Source organism: Myotis davidii, unplaced genomic scaffold (genome assembly GCF_000327345.1).
Source record: "Myotis davidii unplaced genomic scaffold, ASM32734v1 scaffold247, whole genome shotgun sequence".
NCBI lineage: Eukaryota > Metazoa > Chordata > Mammalia > Chiroptera > Vespertilionidae > Myotis > Myotis davidii.
Window position 1 is genome coordinate 1084009 of NW_006299593.1, and position 22539 is coordinate 1106547.

General features: G+C 45.6%; 1 protein-coding gene and 1 pseudogene across 5 annotated transcripts in view; both read left to right on the top strand.

The window, feature by feature from the left end:
* EXOC6B (exocyst complex component 6B) overlaps positions 1–22539 on the top strand; it is a 521374-nt gene that overhangs the window by 488923 nt on the left and 9912 nt on the right. The gene's annotated exons all lie outside the window — the stretch shown is intronic.
* LOC107184912 lies at positions 841–15833 on the top strand (annotated as a pseudogene).

The following is a 22539-nucleotide window of genomic DNA, read 5'->3' on the forward strand; positions in this document are numbered from 1 at the left end:
CCACAGCAGGAAGGGGCTCTAGGGGTAGTGGGCACAGAGCCTCACTGGAGCTTCTTCTGGGGCGATAATGCAGAGTTTCTGTTTCAAGAGCTAACAGCCTACAGAGAAAAACCAATTTCCCCCAAGATCCCCCTGGAAGGCTTCCTATCGGGAACTCCCCTACAGAAATCCTAGCAAGACTCACTATGGAGTCTCTAGGAGAATTCCTCCCTTCTCTTTACTCATGTTCAGGGATTGTTAAAACCAGAAAGGTGAGTTTGAAGCCTCAAAGCCCCTCTGCCTGAGTTCCCATCACAAATGACTTAACGTGCTCCTAGAATCTATCTAGGAGAGAGGTTATTACCTGTTTTGATTATATTTTGCCACGTTAGAAAGCTACCCCAAAACTTAGTGACTTGAATCAACAAGCATTTGGCGTGGGATTTGTTCGCTCACAGTTCTGTGGGTCAGGAATGTGGCCAGGGCTCAGCTGGGCAGTTCCGGTTTACAGGGCGTCGTTCATGACGTTGCAATCAGACGGCAGCTGGGGTGGAGAGCCAGGATGGTGTCACTCACAAGTGGCACCCTGGCAGGGTTGTTAGGAGGCTGGTACCCTCCATCTACCTCTCTACCTGGGTAGCTTAGCCTTCTTTACATGACAACCACATTTCTACAATGACTGTCCCAAGTGCTGAAGCAGAAACTCTGACCTCCTGCGGCCCAGCCTCAGAAGGTATACAGCGTCACTCCTTATATTCTCTTGATGAAAACAAGTCCTGGGGCTCCCTCGGATTCAGAGGGAGGGGAAAGAGGCTCCATCTCTTGATGGTGAGTGGAAAGGTTACTTTGGCAAAAGAGCGCATGGGATGGGAGATACTGATGCAATCATCTTTTGAAACATCATCTGCTGTACAGCCTACCGTCTCTCCTTTGAGTGCCTCAAGTTCTACTCTGGTAAGAACTGTTTTATGTTTACCCCACGCATTATGTACTGCAACTGGCATCCGTGCCTTGTGGTTCACTTTCAGTGCAAAAGGAGACTTTGGGAGTCATCTCCCTCCATTCACCCCTGAAAGGCTGACTACGCAATAAGCTCGAACTCTGCTTCTCTTAAGTAAGATTAGAGGTTGTGAGGGGAGACCTGGAAGGAAACAAGATGCAAGGTCTCGGTTCGTTTCCCCGTTATTATCTAAGTCAAATGCACTTTTGTATTATTAAGTGGAAGGTGTTTTATTATTCACACAGGGATTGTCAGTTCAGTTAATATGCTTGATACTGACATTTAATTTTTTTTTTATTACTCTGTTCTTTTATCCCTTCTCGGTACCAGCAACTCCAAGTCCTCTTTTATAGGGCCATTATTTTCTAGGGCTGTTCTATTCCTGTGTGTGTTGGAAACTTGAGTTTATCTGTATAATATGTTAGTAATTAAAGCAAATCTCTACGAGAAGACATAAAACAGCCTGCCCTGCTCCAAGAAGCTGGAACTACGGGAAGGACTCAGAGCTGAATCAGACAAAGATAAAAAGCTATGTTGGTAGCCGATGGCCACCCTTGAAATACTGTTTTTGGTCGCTACATCTAAATATGCTTCAGATCCCCGAGGACAAAGATGTCATCTTTCTACAAAGAGGCACCAACCAAAGCCAGACTGCCTTGGGAACAGCACTCATTCGGACACAGCATTCTTGGGCCAAAGGGAGAAATGCCCTTAGCACATTCCAAAGCAATGGAGCCTTGGAGGCTCCATGCCCCCCACCTCTAACACTCCTATCATTAGACTCTCCTCAGGGCAGTACAGGGCCCCATGGTTCGGGGAAAACCCACCATTGAGAATGACTGGGATAAAACTTTGAGCAGCATAAGGTAACACTGGTTGGCAGAGAAAGGTAAACCAAGAGAACAGGTAAACCAAACTGACATACATACAGTCTTCTAAATCCCTCACACAGCCTCTGAGGGTGACAAAACAAAACATACTTTTATTCGCAGTCACATTGGTTTCACGGTGATCTCCAGCTATGCTGCCTGGCCACAGACTACATTTGCAGTGAGAAGTGGGAGTTGTGTGATTGACAATCACTCCTAAGTCTGCACATCACCTAGGAACCTCGAGAGGCATGGTGCCTCATTAAAATCTCCGTAAAGCTGGCCTACAGTGTGTGTGGTAGGATGTTCCCTCTTAAGCAGGGACAAATGTTTGTTTCTCTTATGGCTTTGCACTCTTTGGCACATGATAGGCATTCACGATAGGTCTTCATTACCGAGTCAGTGAGAAAATGAATGCATCTGACCTTGTACCAGGTTCCTAAAGGCTTTTCTTCCCAGGACAGCACAGCTCTCCCAGAAGGGGAGGGCTCATTTTCCCACCTTAGCCTCTCAGTGGCCAACATGGCAATTTAAAGATTAAGTTTCAGAGCTCAAAAAGGGCCCTAAGAAGGCCACCGGGAGATGAGGGCTGCTCTCAGGGCCTGAGCGCGCCCGCAGACACACCCCCGCCCGCCCCCAGCCCCTATACACACCGCCCTCTTTGGGACCATAGGCTACTGGCGGAGGAGGAAGCAGGCTGGCTGTGCTCTGCCCTCTGCTCAACCGCCCTGCTGGCTGCCCTGTGCTGGAGGTGGAGGGTGATGTGCTGACCGGCAGGCCTGGGGCCAGCATTACCCTGACCTGTCCAGGCGGGGAACTGGGAGACAATGTCACGGTTCACTGGGTGCTCAGGAATCAGGTGACAGGCTCGAACCACCGCAGACGGGCTGGTTGGGGAAGGAGGCCGCTTCTGAGATCCGTGTAGCTCAGCGACTCTGGAAACTACGTATGCCACCAGGGTGGCCAACCGGTTGGAGCTGTGTGCCTGTGGGTGGCTGTTCCCCCAGAGCCTCAGCTCTCCTGCTTCCAGAAGAGCCCCATCAGCAACGTCCACTGTGAGTGGTGGCCTCAGAGCCCTCCCTCCCCGAGGACCAAGGCTGTGCTGTTGGTGAGGATGTTTCCGTTTCCGTGCGGTCCCGTGGAAGACTCCCAGGAGCTGTGCCGGTATTCTCAGGAGTCCCAGAAGGAGACGATTCTTTCTACGCTGTGTCCCTGTGCGTCACCGCCAGTGCCAGCAGCAAGTCCAGCAGACCCCAAACATTTGAGGGGTCGGGAACCCTGCAGCCTGACCTACCCGTCAACATCACCGTCACCGCTGTGGACTGAAAACACCGCTGGCTCATTGTCACCTGGCTAGACCTGCCTCCTGGAATTCCTGTTTCTACAGGCTACAGTTTGAGCTCCAACACCGGGCTGAACAGTCTGAGACATTCACAACATCTGTGTCACGGAGCTCCAGCATCACTGCACCATCCGTGATGCCTGGAGAGGCCTGAGGCACGTGGTGCAGCTACGAACCCAGGAGGAGTTTGGGCATGGCCTGTGGAGCTAGTGGAGCTAGGAGGTCATGGACACCCTCTGGACAGAGAGAGAGGGAGAGGGAGAAGAGGAAGAGGAAGAGGTAAACATCGATCTGTGTGTCTACAAAACATCAATTGGCTGTCTCCTGCTCACCCCCTACTGGGGATCGAGTCTGCAACCCAGGCACGTACCTTCACTAGGACTTGAACAGGCAACCTTTTGGTGCACAGGATAACATCTAACTGAGCCACACTGGCCAGGGCATGAATCCACGAGGCTTTCAACTGAGACCACGAAGGAGGTGTCCCTGCCATGAAGGCACCTACTGCCAATGAAGACAATGAAAATATTCCCTCTAATTATTCTGCAGATACGACAAGCTTCCCAGTGCAAGATCCTCCAACAGCAGTGAACACACTCCTGGGGGCTGGAGGGTGCCTTGGCATTGTCCTGAGGTTCCAGAAGACGTGGAAACCGCAGGCCCTGAATGAAGGCAAGACGAGCCTGCACCCACCTTATTCTGTGCGACAGCTGGTCCCTGAGAGGCCCAAGCCCACCCCAGTGCTCGTCCCCCCATCTTCCCACCGGTGTCCCCCAGTAGCCTTGGTCAGATATCACCTTGAGGCACAGCCGACCTGATGCCTACGGCCCACCGAGCCCTATGACATCAGCAACAGAGACTGCTTCTTCCCGCAACAGCTTGCTGGCTGGAGCCTGGCCGGCGGGGGTGCAGGCTGCTGAACTGTGTGGATGACAAAGCTCAGCTGGATTCTCACTGTCATTTCAGCTCCTCTCAGGTGCGTGGGCCTCTGGCTTCGCTGTTACAGGTTTTGCGCTGGGTAAAGACAGGTTTGCTGCTGCACCTGTTCAGAAGGAAGAGGTGGTTGAGTTTTTGAAACACTCTTCCCCAAAGCCCTGCCTGCAGGAACACAGTGAACGCTGGCCCTGCGCAGAGAGCGGTGTTAAGAGTCCCCTGGAACTCAGGGCAGAGCCAGGCATCTGCAGAGGCCTCGGGCCCTGGGCTTCCTGTGGACAAGCTGCTGGCCGCCTGCACACCTGACAGCTCCACAAGCCGCACCCCCTGAGGTGGGGCGGATTTCCAGCCAGACACGCCCCCTCGCCTATCTCCTGGCCCACTGCACAGTTTCATCTTCTCCTTCAAACTCTTGGAGCCCTTTTGCAGTGCAGTTTTTCTAGGCCTGAGGATGGCGTTTTGTCAGGCGCCCAGGCTGGGGAAGCTCTGGACTGCCTTTCCTCCCCACACTGGCAAACAGCTGAGGGGGGTGAATAGTATCTCAGGACCAGGTGGTTTGACGTGGAATTGCAATTAATTCCTCATTAGCATTTTGGTAAGTGTGAATGTTAACCCTAGGCACCTACTGAATCCAGAAGCCACTGCACCGACTCAGTTTCCCTCTCTGGATCCTAGGACTTTGCGGGAGGGCAGCAGAGAGGAAGTAGGAACGTGGGGACAGGGTCTCCACTCATAGTAATGGAACAGGGTGAGGCGCAGCCTCTGTAAACCAATGTTCTCCTTCCTCCTTGTCTCCCATCCCCAAAAGAGAACTGGCCCTGGGGGAGGGCTCCTGCCATTGGTGAGATCAAATGTGTGACTCACACATCACTCACCTGAGCCTGAGTAACGAGGGAAGAAAATATTCATGTGCAAAGACAGAAGAACCTGGCAAGGATGTATTTTAATGTGGCTTTTAAAGAAGTGCTGACTATTTTTTCTTGATAGGGTGGAAGATCCCGCATTAGCAGAGGGAGGATCCGTATGTAAATAACTTGGGGAGAAGCACAGTTGCTTTGTTTTGGCACAGAACTGAGTCAAGTGAAAAAGAGGAGGAGGAAAAATTATTCTGCCCGAATAGAGAAGAGACTCTGGTTTCATTCTAAATTTTGTTTTTGTCTTAAAAAGTGAAAACAAAAACAAAAATTGTTGCTTCTCTAATTTAGGGGAAAGCAGCTTGTGACTGCTCCCCCCAGGGGTTGTGAAGGACACCATGTCCAGCTTCTGGGGGTGATGCTGGGAAGCTGGCCCCCCACCACCGAGCCGGGTCCGTTGAAAATCCCCACCCAGACAGCCATGGGCCCTGCTTATCAGAAGGAGGAAGATTCATTAAAAATCCCCCTTGGTGCCTTCCTCTTATTTAGTTCCTTGAATTTGATTCCATTCAGCTGGTATTGGAGCTCCGGCTGAATGTCTAGCCATGGCTCTGAGACTAGCCCACTCAGCTCCCTCTTCTGTCCAGGCCTTGACAATTGAGTGATGAGAGTGGTTACCCAGACAAGTACCCTCAAGTATCACGGGGTGTCCCCGAATGAAGCTGTGATTAAAATCAGTTGTGTAACCACAGACCAAAAATTTACCAGACCACAAACTTTTCTGTACCCTTTTAGAAAAACAACCAGACAGGTGGCAAAGGATCAAAACGACCGGGTTTTATTTACTGTTTGCTGGGTTCAAGCTGTTACTATCTTGGGCAAGCAGTGTTGTCATTGCTGTCTTTGTCTGTCAAGTTTCAGACCCTGTCTCAGGTGTGTGGTTTTTTTTCTATAAAGTTTCTTTGGGAACAGCAAAAGTGCTGTCAAAGGCAAATATAAAAACAGTGAGACTCTGCATGCGAAAGGGTGATTCTGCCCGTGGTTCTTTAACTCTTTATGAAGGTTTTAACCATATGTAATATTACCAAAGCCGGGAAGGAGAGGTGCTAGTGGAAGATGTGAAACCCAGGTAGCTCCTGAGTGCCGAGAGCAAGGCAGCTTTCATCTCCAACTTGCTATTGCTTTCATTATTATTGTAATGAAATTATTGCCTTTTTAAAAAATTGTTATTGAAGAGGCTTTTTTTCCCCTTTACATTTTTATAAGCTAGTGTAAAGGAGGGAACAGTAGTCGTCTTCTCTAGGTTGTGGGCTTTGCTCAGAGCACACAGGTATACACCCCAAGCTTTCTCTGTCCTGGAATCTATGGTTAGTGCCCATGGTCCGTGGTCATTCTTGCTTGTGTTTCTGCAGCTCATGTGCTGCCTTTTATCCTCAACCATGATGTTACTCACCCAACGCATGGAGCAGTCTGCCACACAGCCAGATGTGAAATGTGGGGATGGTGACAATTTATATTAAATATGACAGCTTATCCTGCTGGGTTGGAAAAATTAAAAATATGCTGGTTGGTTCAAGGTTTAAAGTGGTCATTAATTCTTGTAGCATTAATAAACTATTGTTTTTCAAATGTCAAGGGGTGGCATTAGCTGTGTCAACAAAGCCGTTGGTAACTCAGCAAGCCCTTTGCTCTGTTGGAGCCCAAGTCCCTGTGGTTTCCTGCCAGGCTCTGGGCTCACTGTGTCTTGATGTCCCTGCTCTCCTGGGGAGAGGGTGGGGGCAGGAAACACCATTACAAGGTGTGGAATCTGCTGCTGGGACTGGGGTGGGAGTCCACCTGGTGGTGAACAGGGCCCAGTGGAGCAGGTGGGGAGTGATGCTGGTTTGTGGGTCTCCTGCAGAATGTTCAGGAATGTCTTCCCTGCTGCTTGGTGCTGAGCTGTATTCCCTCCTCTACGGTTGACTCAGCTGGGGAGGAGTCTGGCATCCAGCTCCAGGTGGAGTTGGTGAGAAATTTACCTTAATTTGGAGAAGCAGGGGCAAGTGTTGATCCTTCAGACCATGAGCACAGAACCCAGCTTTCCTGTGTGGGCAGTGGGGCTGTGGCTGGAAGGCCAGCGGGCTCGGTTCTCCTGAGCGTCCCCTAAAGGCCCTCCCAGCAGCATATCCGCTGTGAGGTCTGGTGCTAGTCCCGTGTGTTTCTATGGCAATCTTACTGATTATTTTTAACTTGCTAATTTTTATTTTATTTTTTTCAATTACAGTTGACATTCAATATTATTTTGCAACCTCAATGATTATTAAGGAACATTGTCAGTTTTATGAACATGTGCTTAAACAAAGATTTGCTTTAGAAGGGACGGATTGGGACCACATGTAGCAAGGCTGTTAATTAATAGAGAAACCATTTTTGGATGGAGATCACACATCTGTTAAATAAGTACCTCAACTTTTTCTTTTGGGGAGAAATAATAGTTTTAAGTTTGTTTTTATTTTTTACCTAATTACCGAAGAGCAAATTCCAAAGGCTGATGTGTCTGTATGGGGCAAAGAGTCAGTATAATATGTTTTTCAATGTGTTTTTTTTTCTTTTTATCAGCTATTTTGCATTTAAAGTGAAAATTGTAAGTGAAATAAATAATTTCTAAAACGAAGAAAAATAAATCAATTAGCCCTGGAGTTTCATATTATAGATGGAGACATTGAGTCCAGGACTAGAGTGGCTTTTTCCAGTTTCACCTGTTGGCACATCTGTATTTGACTCTCTCGAGGCAGGCGTGAGACTGGTCCACTGAGGGATGAGTCCCAGGTGCCCAGGCAGTTGGTGCAGACAGGATGCATTTCAGGGGCAGCGGGAGGAAAGCAGAACGGTACCGCTTCCCGGGTTCCGCTCTGGCAAGTGGGAGCTGTGGCTGCCTGGAGAGGGCAGAGAGGGGGTGTTTTCCCTTCTAAGGATACCACTTGACCCCGCCTGTGGCTCTTTCCTAATCCTCACCCTCAAATATGTGCTCAGTGAAAACACTTGGAGGAAATGCCCTTGTAAACAAGTGCTCTCTGGTAACCCAGGGGCAGTATCAGAGATTTCATGGAGGAATGCCCTTCCCTGAGCAGAGGCTGCTGATAAAGGGGAGCGCCGCGGGGTGTCGATGGGGGGGCCGTGCGCTTGCTTTGCTGAGGAAACAAGTTCACCCCTGCAGACCTGCATCACCTTCTTGCTGCTTCCCCCCACCCACCAGAAAATCCAGTCTCGTTAGATGTGCACACAAAGCTCCCAGGGACACTGTCCCCAGAGAAGCAGCATACACTGCCTTGTTAGCTGAGGCAGAGCCCCTCTGGGGCGGCTGCCAGAAAACTGCACAACCTGATGGAAACTGTAATGACTTGGGGCCCTTTGGGAAGGCAGATGGCCTGGAAAACACCTGGTCCCTTAGCTTTGCCATAGATGGCAGGTCAGAGAGGGAGGAGTGTTCCACAGATGTGTATTGGGTGTCCGTTACGTGTCAGGCACTGTTCTAGGACATGGGTGTCCAGTATGAACAAGACATTGTCACTGTATAACTGCTCTTCCTTCTAAACCAGTGGTTCTCAACCTTCCTAATGCCGCAACCCTTTAATACAGTTCCTCATGTCGTGGTGACCCCCAATTTCATTGTTACAAATTGAACATAATTAAAGCATAGTGATTAATCACAAAAACAATATGTAATTATATATGTGTTTTCCGATGGTCTTAGGCGACCCCTGTGAAAGGGCCATTTGACTCCCCCCCCCCAAGGGGTCGCGACCCACAGGTTGAGAACTGCTGTTCTAAACCTTCTGTGGGGATCCATACCTTACCGCACACTGATATCCTCAGGTTATTTAGCATTAATGCAAAGTTAACAAAATTCCATCCCTAAAAATGGTACTTTTATTGACTTCAAGATGTTGGTCTGGATCCCCAACTAAAGTCTACACTCCGTGAGGGCAGAAGCAGTATCTTCTCCTTCCTATTCAGTCCTCCTAGCTAGCATCTCACATACAGGGTAATTGATCAGATGCCTAAAAATCCTGTCTGGAAACAAACCAGAGAGAACTAGGGAGGAGGCTGAGGACAAGCAAAGGTTTAGGACCCAAAAGAACAACACATCTGAAGGTGACCGCTACAGATGCCCATCAAAAGAAAACCTTCCTATATATAGCAGGTTTTTAAAAGTTATGCCTGCATAATCCATACATAGCAAGAGCATTGGGTGCATTATATTTGAATGTAAAGAGGAAGAATATGACAATTTTATCACTGAAGACCAAAATTAAGTACCATATATTTTAAGAAAAAGGGACTGCCTTGATTGTGGTCATTGGTAAGTAAGAGTGTATTCAAATTCCTACAATTGTATTATTACCGGTACACTTGTCTTGATTGTAACATCAGGACACAGATTATAGTGCTCATTCTCCCATGTGACAGAAGCCTTTACTTCGGCAGATGACGTAATGATCAGAAACGTAACTAGAGCCCATTTTTTAAGTGGTCCACTTGTTCTTTCCTGCTGTGAGCATGTATCTGCATTGGGTCTTTGGCTGAAACACGTATAGCTTCCAGTAGAGTGAAATACTCACACTTCCTATTAGCAGGGGACGGTGCTAAGATGGAGAATGCAGGGAGGCCCTACAGACACTAGGCTGAGCTTTGCTTCTTTAGAAACCTGAAAAATTAAGGAAGGAGGGTATTTTTTCAGTGATTTTCGAACCAGGGAGAAGTAGGATAGAAACAGCTAAGGAACTTTCACTATCAAATTCTAGTAAATGCTCACCTTTGATGACGTGAGAGACAACCATTTCAAGCTACTTCAGGTAACAAGATTGTATCCTTAATTCCTGCCTGTGTGTTCATTGGATACAAGAGTTACTAGAGAGTGGAGATAGATAGCTGTGGTTGCAAGTAACATCCAAAGAGAAGAAACTTCTGAATGCTTGGTAGTGACAGTGGAAGAAAAGAGAACCTTAGAGAGCTTTTGATCCGACAGTGGTGAGGTGAATGGTGCAGGCAGCCTGGGTGCAAGGCTGGGTCTTAAGATCTGATCTAGAAACAGGTTAAGATGAGATCTGGCATCCCTTCAGTTATTCTGTTACCTAATCATCCCTTAATTGTCCCAGTTGGAAAGTACAGGTTTTCATAACCAATAAGTTAGATGGTGTTGGTGCCAAAAAGATTGAAAACATTTTCCAAATTACAAAGCCCTATCTAAATGCAAGTTAGATAGAGCCTTAGAACATTTTATTTCAAAATGTTCCAAGTTTTTCCACATGTTCTCCTGATTTTCATCACATGTGTATGACTTAGGAAGAGGGCAAGGAAGCATGGGACTGTGAGGGAGACAGGGATCATAAAGCTGCTGGCGTAGCGAGTAGCCCCTCTAGCATTTCTGAAAGGTGCTTGTGTTGGCTCTGTTCAGGTTTTTCTATTCAAAAACGCTGATTCCCGCTAATGGGAGAGCAAATTGAGACACCATTCTGGAGGGCAGTTCATCAATGGGTGCCAAAAGCTTTATCCAAGAATCGTGCTTCCAGGAGTTTTATCAGTCATCATCATCATCAACATCATCATGGCTAACATTTGCCACACATTTACTGTCCGAAAGGAACGATACTAAAAGCTTCACATGAATTAACATATCTAATCCACACAGTAACCCTATGATATATGTACTACTTATTCCTGTTTTGTTGATGATAACACTGGATTGTAGAGAAGTTCGATGACTTGCCCATGATCACAAAGCAGGTAAGTGGAAGAGCTAGGAACCCAACTTAGGCTGTCTAGAGAGTCAACACTTTAAACCACTGTACTGTAGTGCAGCTTGTGTCATTTCCTAAGGGAGCTATTGCAGAAATGCACCAAGATGTATTTGCAAGTATTTCATCAAGATAGTGAGTAGTGAAGGATTGGAAAGAAAAAAAAAAACAACACAAAATATCTACCAGTAGGGGATTTGTTTGTCTTCATATGGTATAAAGCCATTAAAAATAGTCAGCTTTTAAGAGCATGCAAGATACCAAAGCATCAGTAGTTATTATCCCTGGGAGATGAGATTATGGGTGATAGGTTCCCTGCTATCCTTTTTTGAGTTAAAGAGGTTTTTATTTATTTATTTTTTTAAAAGAGCATATGTTGTTTTTATAAAGAAATAACATGGTAAAGCTACTTATGGGGAGGGGGGAGGAGTTATACACAAAAGAAGTAGGGCCCAGTCTACTCTCATATCCATATTCCTATATCCTCCACTCTAGAACATTCTACTAATGAACAACTCTCTTCATTAGAAAATGCTTCCTTATTGTGTATTTTGGGGGATTTTTATTGGTTTCTGGGAATTTGGTCGTAAATATACTAAGGTCCCACTGTGTGTCCCTTGCTGTACTAGGCATTTAGGACCTCAGGCCTCAAAGAATTGACTTTCTATTCTGGGAGGTAACAAACAAAACACTTAGGTTTCTTTCTATATCAGCATCTAGTTTACTGACATAATCAGTTCAGTTGTGAGGGACAAACAGTTGGAAGAATAGAAAAGTTGTGATACAGTGCTTCCTGTGCCCCATAAACAATAAGACAAATAGAGTTCAGAGAAAGGATAAATCTCAGAAGCTGAGAGTAGTAGTCAAGGCTTCCTACAGGAGATGAGCACTTAAGCAGCGCTTGAAGGATGGTAGGAAAAGGAAGAGGACATTTCATTCAATCTGACCAGCATGAACTTTTATAGATTTCTCTTTAGTTTCCAGATTTACTCTCATATTTTAAAATGCATTGAATCAGATAGGCCTGGATTCAGATTCTGACTTCCTTATTACAGTGTGGTTTTGAGCAATTGCTTAATTGTCCTGTGCCTCAATTTCCTTATCTTTAACATTGGCATAGTAATAGTATCTTCCTCTTAGATGAACATTAAATGAGACAGTGCCCTACAGCACTTGATTCCATACAGTGCCTGGCCCACTTTCAGCTCTCAACAATTGCAACTTTTATTATGCTTTCCCCTCTCCCCAAGTTTCCACCCAACAATCTAATCTTGTGTTTTCTAGCTCTTGGTACATATTTGCCTTTCCTCCTCTTGTGTGTGCCTTCCTGGTTCCTGGCTGCCCTATTGAGTCTGTCTCATTGCCCTTGGCTGGTACCTGTGTGTTGAGCGATTGTTGGCCTGATTTCAGGCTGTCCGCATTAGTACAGCCCCCTGCGTACTCTCACAGCTTTCCCATGAGTCTCAGATCCCAGCCTCCATATGTTCACACTCCTGGACTTACCCCCAAACACAGACCTCATCTTGAGAGGCAAGAACCCATTCTTTTTCTTCTCCAAGTCCAAACTAGGACTTTGGAGACGGGTTGCCCCCTGGGACCAGAGGGTGACTTCAGAACTCCCATGGCAAACATAAACATTCCCAAGACTGTCCTAGCTCCATGGACATTTCACTTCCTGGCTCAACTCAATGTATCAGAGGCAATGCCTGAGCATTTCCAAAGGGCTGTTTCTGACTCCTGGTGGATTCATACAAGAAGTGAGAGACTTGCCCAGAGTAGGAGCTGAGCTAAGCCATCGGCTGCTTTCCTTGTGTGATGGACTCTGGGCTTTGCTACGTTTATGGACGAGGCCTTGCCAACTGTAGAAACAATGAGCCTCTTTAGCACCCCTGTCACTGCCATAAGGTAACCAGAGACCGAATGACTCCTTTCCAAAGGTGGCTTTGCTGGCCAGAGCCTGTCACCTCAGTCTGGCTTCCTGACCACTTCTTACAATTCGTCTGGATCACATAGAGCACTCCGTGGCCTTTTCTGGTTATAGAGGTCTCATTGTTTAATGACCAGCACAGGCCGTCTGCAGGCGTATCTTGGCTTTGGAATCCTAGAGGATTTAGCAAACTTTACTTAAGTGGAATATCCATTTTTCTTCCCACTTTAAATATAAAACAGTGAATCATAGAAATAAATGCTCTGAGGTCATCTGGTCAGTCTCCTGGGTATAGCTTCAGGGTGTTTCCTTTAGAATACGGTCTAGTTTTTGTCCAATCTCCTTTTAAATGTCCCAGATGTTAGGGCGTCCTCCTCGCTCACAGCAGCTCAAAGAACAAAACAAACTGTGTTTTGCAGCCTTCTCTCCCCTGCCTGCTTCCCTGTCCGTTGCCCCATACTGTAGAGCAAACCCAGGGATGAGCATCACTCTCTCGGGCAGAAGTCTTGCTGCAGGGACACCCTTAAGACAGGCCCGGGGCAGGCAGAGCAGGTCCGCTTTCACCTGCGAACTTTCAGGTTGCCTGGAAATGGGAGCAGAGCATCACAGCTATTTTGTTGAGTTTGGGGCTTTTGAAGTCTTCTAGAACTTTAATTCCTCTCACATGGCCAAATCTCTTTCCCCTTCTTTCTGGGACACCTATCTGCAATGTTTTCTCTTTTGTTCAGAACTGTGAAAAGGAACTGTTTGTTTGACTACATTTCCCTTTTTTTAGCTCCCCCCACCCTAAACCCATTGCTCTCTTCCTCTCCCAAAGAAGAAAGAGGAAAGCAAGCCACAATAATACTTCTGTAAATTTATGGCCACTCTGTAATGTTTAATCACAGCTACGTGACTGGGGGCTTCAGAGCAGGCGTACAAGTTCAGCGCAAGGTGAATCTTGTCTGAGATAATCTGAAAGTTCATTCAGAGGTGAGGGCAGCAGCCTCTTGCAGACGGGCGAGGTTACCAGGAGGTCACCTGCTTTTTTTTTTTTTCCTTCTGGTCTTCTCCCCTTTAATGTGTAAACAAAGGGAAAATGTAACTTCCAATGAACTTGGCATATGTTGTGCTCATGCTAATCTTGGCCTGGCCAACTGTAAACAGTCCAATATCCTGTGGCTGAGCCTTTCCACCCATTCTCCGCCTTTTGGAGAGCATGGAGAAACACCAACAGAAAGCAGAGACTAGCACCTTGTGGAGGCAGGTCCTGCTGCCCCAGAGACTAGCAAGGAGCCTGGAGGGAAGGCCCGGGGGGAAGGCCCTGGAGAAGACCGTAGGCAGAGGGGTTTGCTGCGATGCTCTCAGGGCCTCCCGGGACACTGGCCTCCTGTGATGCTTCCTCACAACCATCAGTCAGCAGGCACTTATTGAACCCCTTTCTGCCCACCACACCATGCTAAGCACTAAGGAGACAAACACCACAGCCCTGAAGGTGCTTATCATCTGAAGGGCCAGAGTGCCTATGCTCCGGCCTGACAGGAAGATGAAGGAGAAGGATGTTGCTGGTACCAGAGAAAGCTGAAGACAGTTCTGGATAGAACCTTGTCAGAAGTTCCCCTCCTTTGTTGGGCTGACCTGTGGTTCCCACCCCATTTTCAAAGGTCAGAGAATTCCAGAAGCTTATAGAGGAAGCGTGTATGAGCAGGATGGGCTCCCTATCCTGAGCATCGGTGGCTTACAGCATAGCAGTGGCCATGATAATTTTTTTACCAACTCTCATCTGCCCTAAACCCAATTTCATGGCAGTCCAGACTGCCTGGGCCCGTACCGATGTACTTGAGGAACACACCTCGGTTGTACCTCTACAGACCTCTTGGGAGTGTGGAAATATAATTAGTGCCCTGATATGTAGAGCAGGAATAATTGCCTAGTGAGTTATACATGGCAAGTGGTAAATCTCAAACCAGCATCTAGAACCCCTTACTCATTTCCACCCCTTCAGCCGACATAAGACCATTTTAGTAATATGGAGTGATAAAGTCCAGAGGATTTGATCAGCCAAGAAGGTGCAGCTGTCAGCTGTGGAATTCCCTTTGTACTGTGTTTGGTACCACTCTGTGACCAGGAAATAGAAACCTTCTTGACTGTGCTTGATACCAGATATTTCTTAGCTCACATGAGCCCAGACCCATGCTAGGTCAAAGCAGATAAAAAGATCCTGCCCTGAAGTAGCCTACAATGTCCTTGGGGAGGCCAGACATAAGAAATGGTTAGGATGAGGTAGACTGTGATACTGCCAAATGAGGTATTGTGCCTGGAGCTGATTGAAGAAGGTTTCTTAAGGGTCCTTTAGGATGAGAAGGACCTGGATAGGTCAAAACAATGAGGGTAGCATTCCAAATCAGAGAACAGAATGAGTGAAGTTGCGAAGGCAGAAATGAGTTGGTCAGCTTCATTGTCACTTTCTTCTTATTCTTCATCATCATCATCATCATCATCATCATCATCACAAACATTTGCTGAGCATTTATGCTGTGCTAGGCACTACTAAATTAGGCATTATATTTCCACTTAGTATCTTGCCCAGGGACACATAAGTACGTAACGATGGAAATCCTGAACTGACTACATCTCCTACACAGAATGAGGCGATATGCCTCAACACCATTCCTCTTTGTAACTCTAAGGATCTCTTAAACCCCCCACTCTCTGCCACCAGCCCCAGGTTGTGAAGTGTTTGAGATTCATAAAAGGGGGCAAGGGAAGGTGTTGGGAAGATTTATCTGCTATGAGGACACCTTCAATTCAGGAATGACACTAGCCAAGAGAACTAGTCAAGGGGAGTAGTTAAAACAACATGACGGCAATTGGCCAATGTGCCATGGTATCTACTTTTAGGTGATTTTCTTGCAGACATGGGCAAGATCTCAGGTAAAAGAATAGGTTGTTTTTCCCACAGTTTGCTCATGTATTTCAACTATGAATGGTCTCCTCAAAACAACAACAACAAGAAAAAACAACTAAACCAAACACTGCTTATGATCTGGCCCTTGAAGGAACTCATCTTCCAGGGAACAAGCCACATGGACAAATCTAATCTGGAGAATATCCAGATGGCTAACACAGAATATGGACATGATGGCTCCGAGGTCGGGAGAAGGGAGTTGTAACTTGGATGAGAGTCAAGGGCTCCGGTCTACAATGAGCAAAAGTCAGATAATTTCTGTTGCTTCAAAGTTCATGAAGGGTAATGTTTGGTTGCTTTTTAAAAATATTTTTGAATATTAATGATACCCTGTGACAATAGTATTAACTGTAAGTGCTTTCACTTTACTACACGTCTCTTCATACCCTTATACAATAAATTGGAGCATGTTTTTAACCAATTCATATAACTGATTGAGAAACTAAGTCAGAAAACTATAATGAGTTATTGAGACCTCATAAGCCATACTATAACCAGAGATAATAAACACAAAAGCCTAGTGTTGGATAAAGGCTCCCATGCCATCAAAGACCAAAGTCCTTATTGCTCTGGCCATGCAAGAAATTAGAAGATTGGGCTTATCTGTGCAGAATAAGAGAAATCTTTCCATCCTAGGATCTCTAAGAATGGCATCAAACTCTCACACAAGATTTCTTTATTCTCATGATTTCTTCTGCCCACTCAACTCAAATGCTATTATAATATATGAAATTTACTTGGAAAATTTCAGAGACGGTCTATTCAGATTCAAGGAAATTGAGGAGAATAGTATGGAAGCAGAGCTTGCCCTTCTCTGGGCAACCTCAAGTAGCTTTGAAAAGTCTGTAGAAACTTCCTGATCTATTCTCAAGGGCTCAATAGTAATGTCAGGATGTAATCTCCTGACATTACTATTCAGAGGAGAAATATTTTGTGTTTTATCTTAATTCTGGTCAGCATTACTGCATTTTTTCCTTCATTCCTGTGGATGTTCTTTTTCAAGAATATTTGGATTTCCTTTCTGTATCTCATTGAGAGTCTTTTCCTGTCCTAGCCACCTAAGTTTTCTCTGTACCATTTGTTGTGGTATAAAATGTAGGGGGTATTTAAGTTGGTCCACTGGGTGACCTGCCATTTTTCATAATTTCTGATGTACATGGTGGTAAAGATTGACTGATTCTCCTTTCTCATTACACTCCCCGAGTGGGAACAGACAGGCACTCCGGAGATTCCCCTACCAGCCAGAAGCACAATTACACAAATTCCCATCATTGAATTAATTAATAAATACATTCTAGTATATTTAAGTATGCTTCTACAGTGAGAACATTATTGTTTTAATTGGTATGGCTCAGTGGATAGAGTGTCGGCCCGCGGACTGAAGAAGGGTTCCAGGTTTGATTCCGGTCAAGGGCATGTACCTGGGTTGTGGACTCGATCCCCAATAGGAGGCGTGCAGGAGGCAGCTGATCGATGTTTCTCTCTCATCGTTTCTAACTATCTCTCTCCCTTCCTCTCTGTAAAATTAAATAACAATATATATATTTTTTAAAAAAACACATTATTTTGCAGTCAAAAATCAATGAACGAGGTTCACATGGATCAACATGGATAGATCTTGAAAACAATATTGAAGGAAAAAGCAAATTGCAGAATATTGTGTACAATATTATATATGAAAACATAAAACATTTCCATATACTGTTTTTCTATTAAAAACATAAAAGCATATAGGGGATAGATAACAACATCCCTTTCCTCCTTCACCTCGTTAGGCATCAGACCTGTGTTCTGTTCTCATAGATGTTGGTTCTCCACCAGCGGATTAAATTGCTAGAAAGGAAAGTGGACTCGAAGTCCAGGGTTTCTGCTCTAGCTCCAGCCCCATTCATGGTAACTTTGCATATGGCCATGAATCTTTCCCGACCTTCATTTCCTCCTCCATCAGATAAAAAGAATGGCACTGTTCTCTGCAATTCCTCGCCATCTGCCATAGATGGAAAAGCCCAGTCAGGAGTCAGGCTATCCTGGGTCCACGCCCTGATGGTATCACTTACTGAGTATGTTCCTCTTGGTACATTCTTTTACCTTTTTAAGCATTCATTTCTTCATCTGTGAAGTGGAGATACCTACTTCTTAGGCTGCTGATTTTCCTGGGGATTACGTGAAACAGATGAGTAAGATGGCTCGCTGATTATCTGTTACATGGTAGGGAGGTGTTCAAGAACTGTCCAGTAGCTTCTTCCCTTGAACACTTCTCAGCTACTCCTCTCTCCGCACCTTGGCTCCCACCAGTCTCTTTGTTTGAAATTCCCTCTGTTCTGTTCTCTGTTTAATATACATTGTGCCCATCTTTTTTATTGACTGGGACTTTACGTCTTTTGGGCCTCTCTCTCCTTATCTTGCTCTGAACGCATCATACTCACTGTCTTGGCCCTTCATCGGACTCTCAAGCACAGGTGCTGTGCTCATTAGCACTTTTTATCAGAGTTGTTTAACCCCACCTATTTCCAAACTGGCCTTGAGGTGGCTCATTGAAATGATACATAAAATGTAATTAGAAAAATCGAATTGAAAGGAAGGAAATAAATTTCATGGAAAGGGAAGCAGCAAATACACCAACCCCATGGGGCTGAGACTGTGGCCTTCCTAGGAACTAGCATTACTTAACACAATTGTTGGGAGTCAGAACCCTTTTGAAATTTAGAGTTTATGGGGGCGGGGGGGGGGGATCTTTTGGTGGTTGAATTTGGTGGTTGAGAACCACTTATCATCCAATAGCTCTTTAATTGATTTATTGATTGGTTCCAACATTTGGCACTGGAATCCGAGTTGCAATTTTATTCACTCTCCAGTCCCTCAAATCCAAAACAAAATAGATTTTAAATGCATATTTGACTGGGCTAAGGGTCTTAAGGAATTAGCTGTCTAGTACTAAGTCTTTAGTTCAGATTCACCTTTTCCAATCCATTGAGATTCTACCTTATTGTAAACTTACCCAGAATATAAGGAGATTTCCTGCTTCACTATCCTTTAATGTTGGGTATTTTTCTTATGCCTATCATAAAGTTCCTGGGCTGTGATTTGTAATGACTCACATAAGGCAAGAAGTAATTTCCTACAAATGATATTTCTTATTTATAAAAGAGAACTCAAATCATTTTCATTATGAATCTGTGATAAGTTTTTCCTGCAGATTATCTAACCAGTGTTCCAAACTTTTTTAAATCCTCACCCAAGGATATGTTTTTTATTAATTGATTTTAGAGAGAGAGGAAGGGGGAGAAAGAAAGAGAGAGATTAGTTGCCTCCCTACACACTCCGATCAGGGATCGAATCTGCCACCTAGGTATGTGACCTGACCAGGAATTGAACCCGAAACCTTTTGGTGCACAGGATAATTCTCCAACCACTGAGCCACCCGGCCAGGGCTCTCTAAACATTTTTGATTGATCATCACTGTTGGCAAAAAAATCTTGAGAACTCACCCCTAATGTATTTGTATGTTTGACAATTTATTAAGAAATTGTGACTAGATACTGAATAACTTCCAAAGGGTAATCCCCCCACACCCTCTTCCTTATTGCGTTACAGAACTTGCCGTTACCTTTGAAAGTCTGCTTGTGAGTATGCCCACAGGAGTGTACGCACACATATTACTATCACTACTATTTCATGGCACAATATATACTTGGGCTACGTAAAGTTCACTAGTCACAATAGTGGATACAAACCATATTTTAAATAGAGTGATAATTTCACCTTTGAAGCATGGCTTTATCATATCTGATTAACTCCTTGTTTTTACTTTATAAAGTGGGCAACAAAGAGCTTGCACATGGTACTGAGAACATCGTTTTCTTGACTTTTGCTTATATTCCCATTGTTCAGCCCATGGTATCTTTGCAGGGGTGCTTTTAAACCACTTACTCATTTTGGCCAGAGAGGGAGGAGGGTTGAGTTAAAAATTCAACAATATAGTTTCTAACCCACTTACCTAGGAACCTTTAACAAATCACAATATGCTGAAAGAAAATGAACTCTGCCCCGCAGCTCTGACCTCCTTCGACCACATCTGTGGCCACACCTGCCTGCCTTCCCCACCCCACCAGGAGCAGCTCAGTCAGCCCGGAGCAGAGGCCTCCACCTTCCCCTTGAACCTGTATGCACAGTAGGGTTGTTACCACCCAGTGTGATCATAGGTTTTCCTCTGGCCCCTGCAGCAGGATAGAGGCTGTCATCAGTGTGCACATCCATGTGCAATGACCTCGCAGAAGCCTCTGACACAAAGGAATGCCTGGTGTTGACATTTTTATTTGGAAATCTTCGCCCCCACCCTCTCCCCGCACCAGCTGATACAATGGGAGAGCCTGACGCCTGCCTCCTGTCTTTCTCTTTACCAAGGTAGTCTCAGAGGTGAAGAGTTTAGGTAGCAAACCTATAAACCCACATTTATGAGGCAAATAAATATTTCTCAGAGTGACGTTCAGGGGAAGCTGCTGATGTGCAGTTGGTCTCCGATCAAGAGCTTAAGGAAGCCTCCGCCCACCGGGCAGCGGAGCGGGAGGGGAGCCGCGAACTGCACAGCCACCACGGTCCTTCCCTTGCCCCCACTCAGCCGAGAGCAAAAGAGGTTAGGTCTTTCTGGGAGGCTCAAGAGCCACCCTGAGGGCTGTGATTGCAGAACTTATTTTTCATTTTAACTTATAGAGACCCAAAGGAACTGGGGACCTGTCCCCAGCCCGGCCTGTAGCCTGTGGAAACCCCAGGCCTCTTTCAGTTTGTGTGAATCCCTAGGTACCTCCGGGCTTCTTTTCCCCTGGGCTCCCATTTCCACAGTGTAGTTTTGCAGCTGGCTAGTGTGAAACTCAGTGCCTTTGAATTCACCAAAAAACAAAAAATAAATTCACCCAAGCAATTGAGAGCACAGTAGATTTGTTTAAAAATTGGGACTAAGGGGGTGATTTTTAAGGGAGATTTATATCACATGCTACACAGATCCTTACCAGACATCCCCGGTCTCCAGAGTTGTTTGGGGCTCTTATACCACTAGGACTTTCCTTCCTCACCCTTCACACATGTCAGTGTCCTCTCCCCTCTTTAGATTCGCTCTCCAGAAACAGACTAACAAACTCCTTCCCCTTCTCTCCTACCCTGGGGGTCTTACAAAGCAAGGTATTTCCCCAAACACATTTCAATTCTGATGCCACATGTTAAGATAATGACTTTTTTGCCACCTCCTTACAATTAGAAAGGTCTCCCCCTTAGCTATTTTCTTTCCTTTTTTCACTTAGTTAGTAGATATTAGATATCTTACATCTAAGAGAGTTTCAAAGCACACCGCCCTCCCTGGCCTGGATCTAGAGGCAGCCTTTTTCTGTAAAGAAGTGGATAGTGAACACTTTATGTTTTTCAGGCCATATGGCCTCCGTCTTTACTAAACTCAGCTGTTAGAGCACATAAGCAGTCCTAAATCATGTTCACCAGCGAGCATGGCTGTGTTCCAATAAAACTTTATTTACAAAGACAAGTGGTGGCTGTAGTTTTTCAGCCCATAGTCTCAAAGAAAACAGATAGCAGCCTTGATGAACACAAGCAGAGAAACTTCCAGGCTGAAATTCAACCTCCTTAGCTTAGTACCTGAGGCCATTTGCCACTTGCTCATTGTCTCGCTTATTCCTAGAGTAACCCGCACCTCCCTGGCTCAGGTTTGGATGTCCTTCTTTTGAACTTTCTTTGCACCCGGTTAGAGTACTCACATCATTCTGTAATGTTATTTACCAGCCTGAGTTCCCCAAGACCAGAGAGTCTCATTCTTCCTTTCACTTGCCCGGAAGAGCTCAATGCATCGCAGGTACTCAGCTTAAGTTCGTTAAAATAATTCCTGCTTTCTACTTCCTCCTGTGTTCGCCTGTGTCAGGAGCGCTCCCGAGGATACGTGGAAGGTAGGCAGACACTCTCATTTGAATGAATGGCCCAGACAAGGAGTTGGAGGAGATCTTGGTCAATAAGCACAAATGAGTCACCAGTCAATTCTGTGTTTCTAGTGAATTTTTCACAACCGTGCTCTTGATCTGCCCTCAGCTGTTGACAGCTATTATGATTCCATATCTGAACAAGAAAAGTAGATTTGGTTTATCTGCGCTCGCCCTGTCAGTCCGGGGGTCCACCAGCCTCAGGCTCTGTTTTGCGGTGCTGAACTGCCTCCTGAAAGGCACCTGGGCCTCAGTTTTCATGAAAAGATGCTTCATAATGATGTGATCTGTTTCATCCTGTCAAAGGCAGGGTGTGGACAAAACGTCTCCTGGTTCAGTGCTCTGTGAATTGCTGTTCTCTTTACACCGCGCTCTGCATAGTAGCCGCGTTCTAAAGAGGCAGCATGTTTAGAACTTTGTCAGTCAGATGATATGCGACGTGCACCAGAGGAGCATGTTATCTGAAATCATAGCATAGTCTATCCTGTTTATCATGAGGAATTATCCTGGATGTGTAGAAAGTCCAAACTCATATTTTCATAGATCAAGCTTACTTCAAGGACACACCTGCTTTGGGAGCACAGTTCTCTACAGGACTCAGTGTGTCTGTTCAAGAAAAAAACATGCAAAGAAAATAAACTCTAGGCAGCGGTTCTCAACCTGTAGGTCGCGACCATCGGAAAACACATATAGCATATCAGATATTTACATTACGAGTCAAAACAGTAGCAAAATTACAGTTATGAAGTAGCAACGAAAATAATTTTATGGTTGGGGGTCACCACAACATGAGGAACTGTATTAAAGGATCGCAGCATTAGGAAGGTTGAGAACCACTGCAGGGGAAAGAGAGGTAGTTGTCAGTGTGTCTTATCTTAATCCTACAGATTAAGACCCTAGGCCCCTGGAATCTTTGCAGGCATTGGAGCAAGGGCG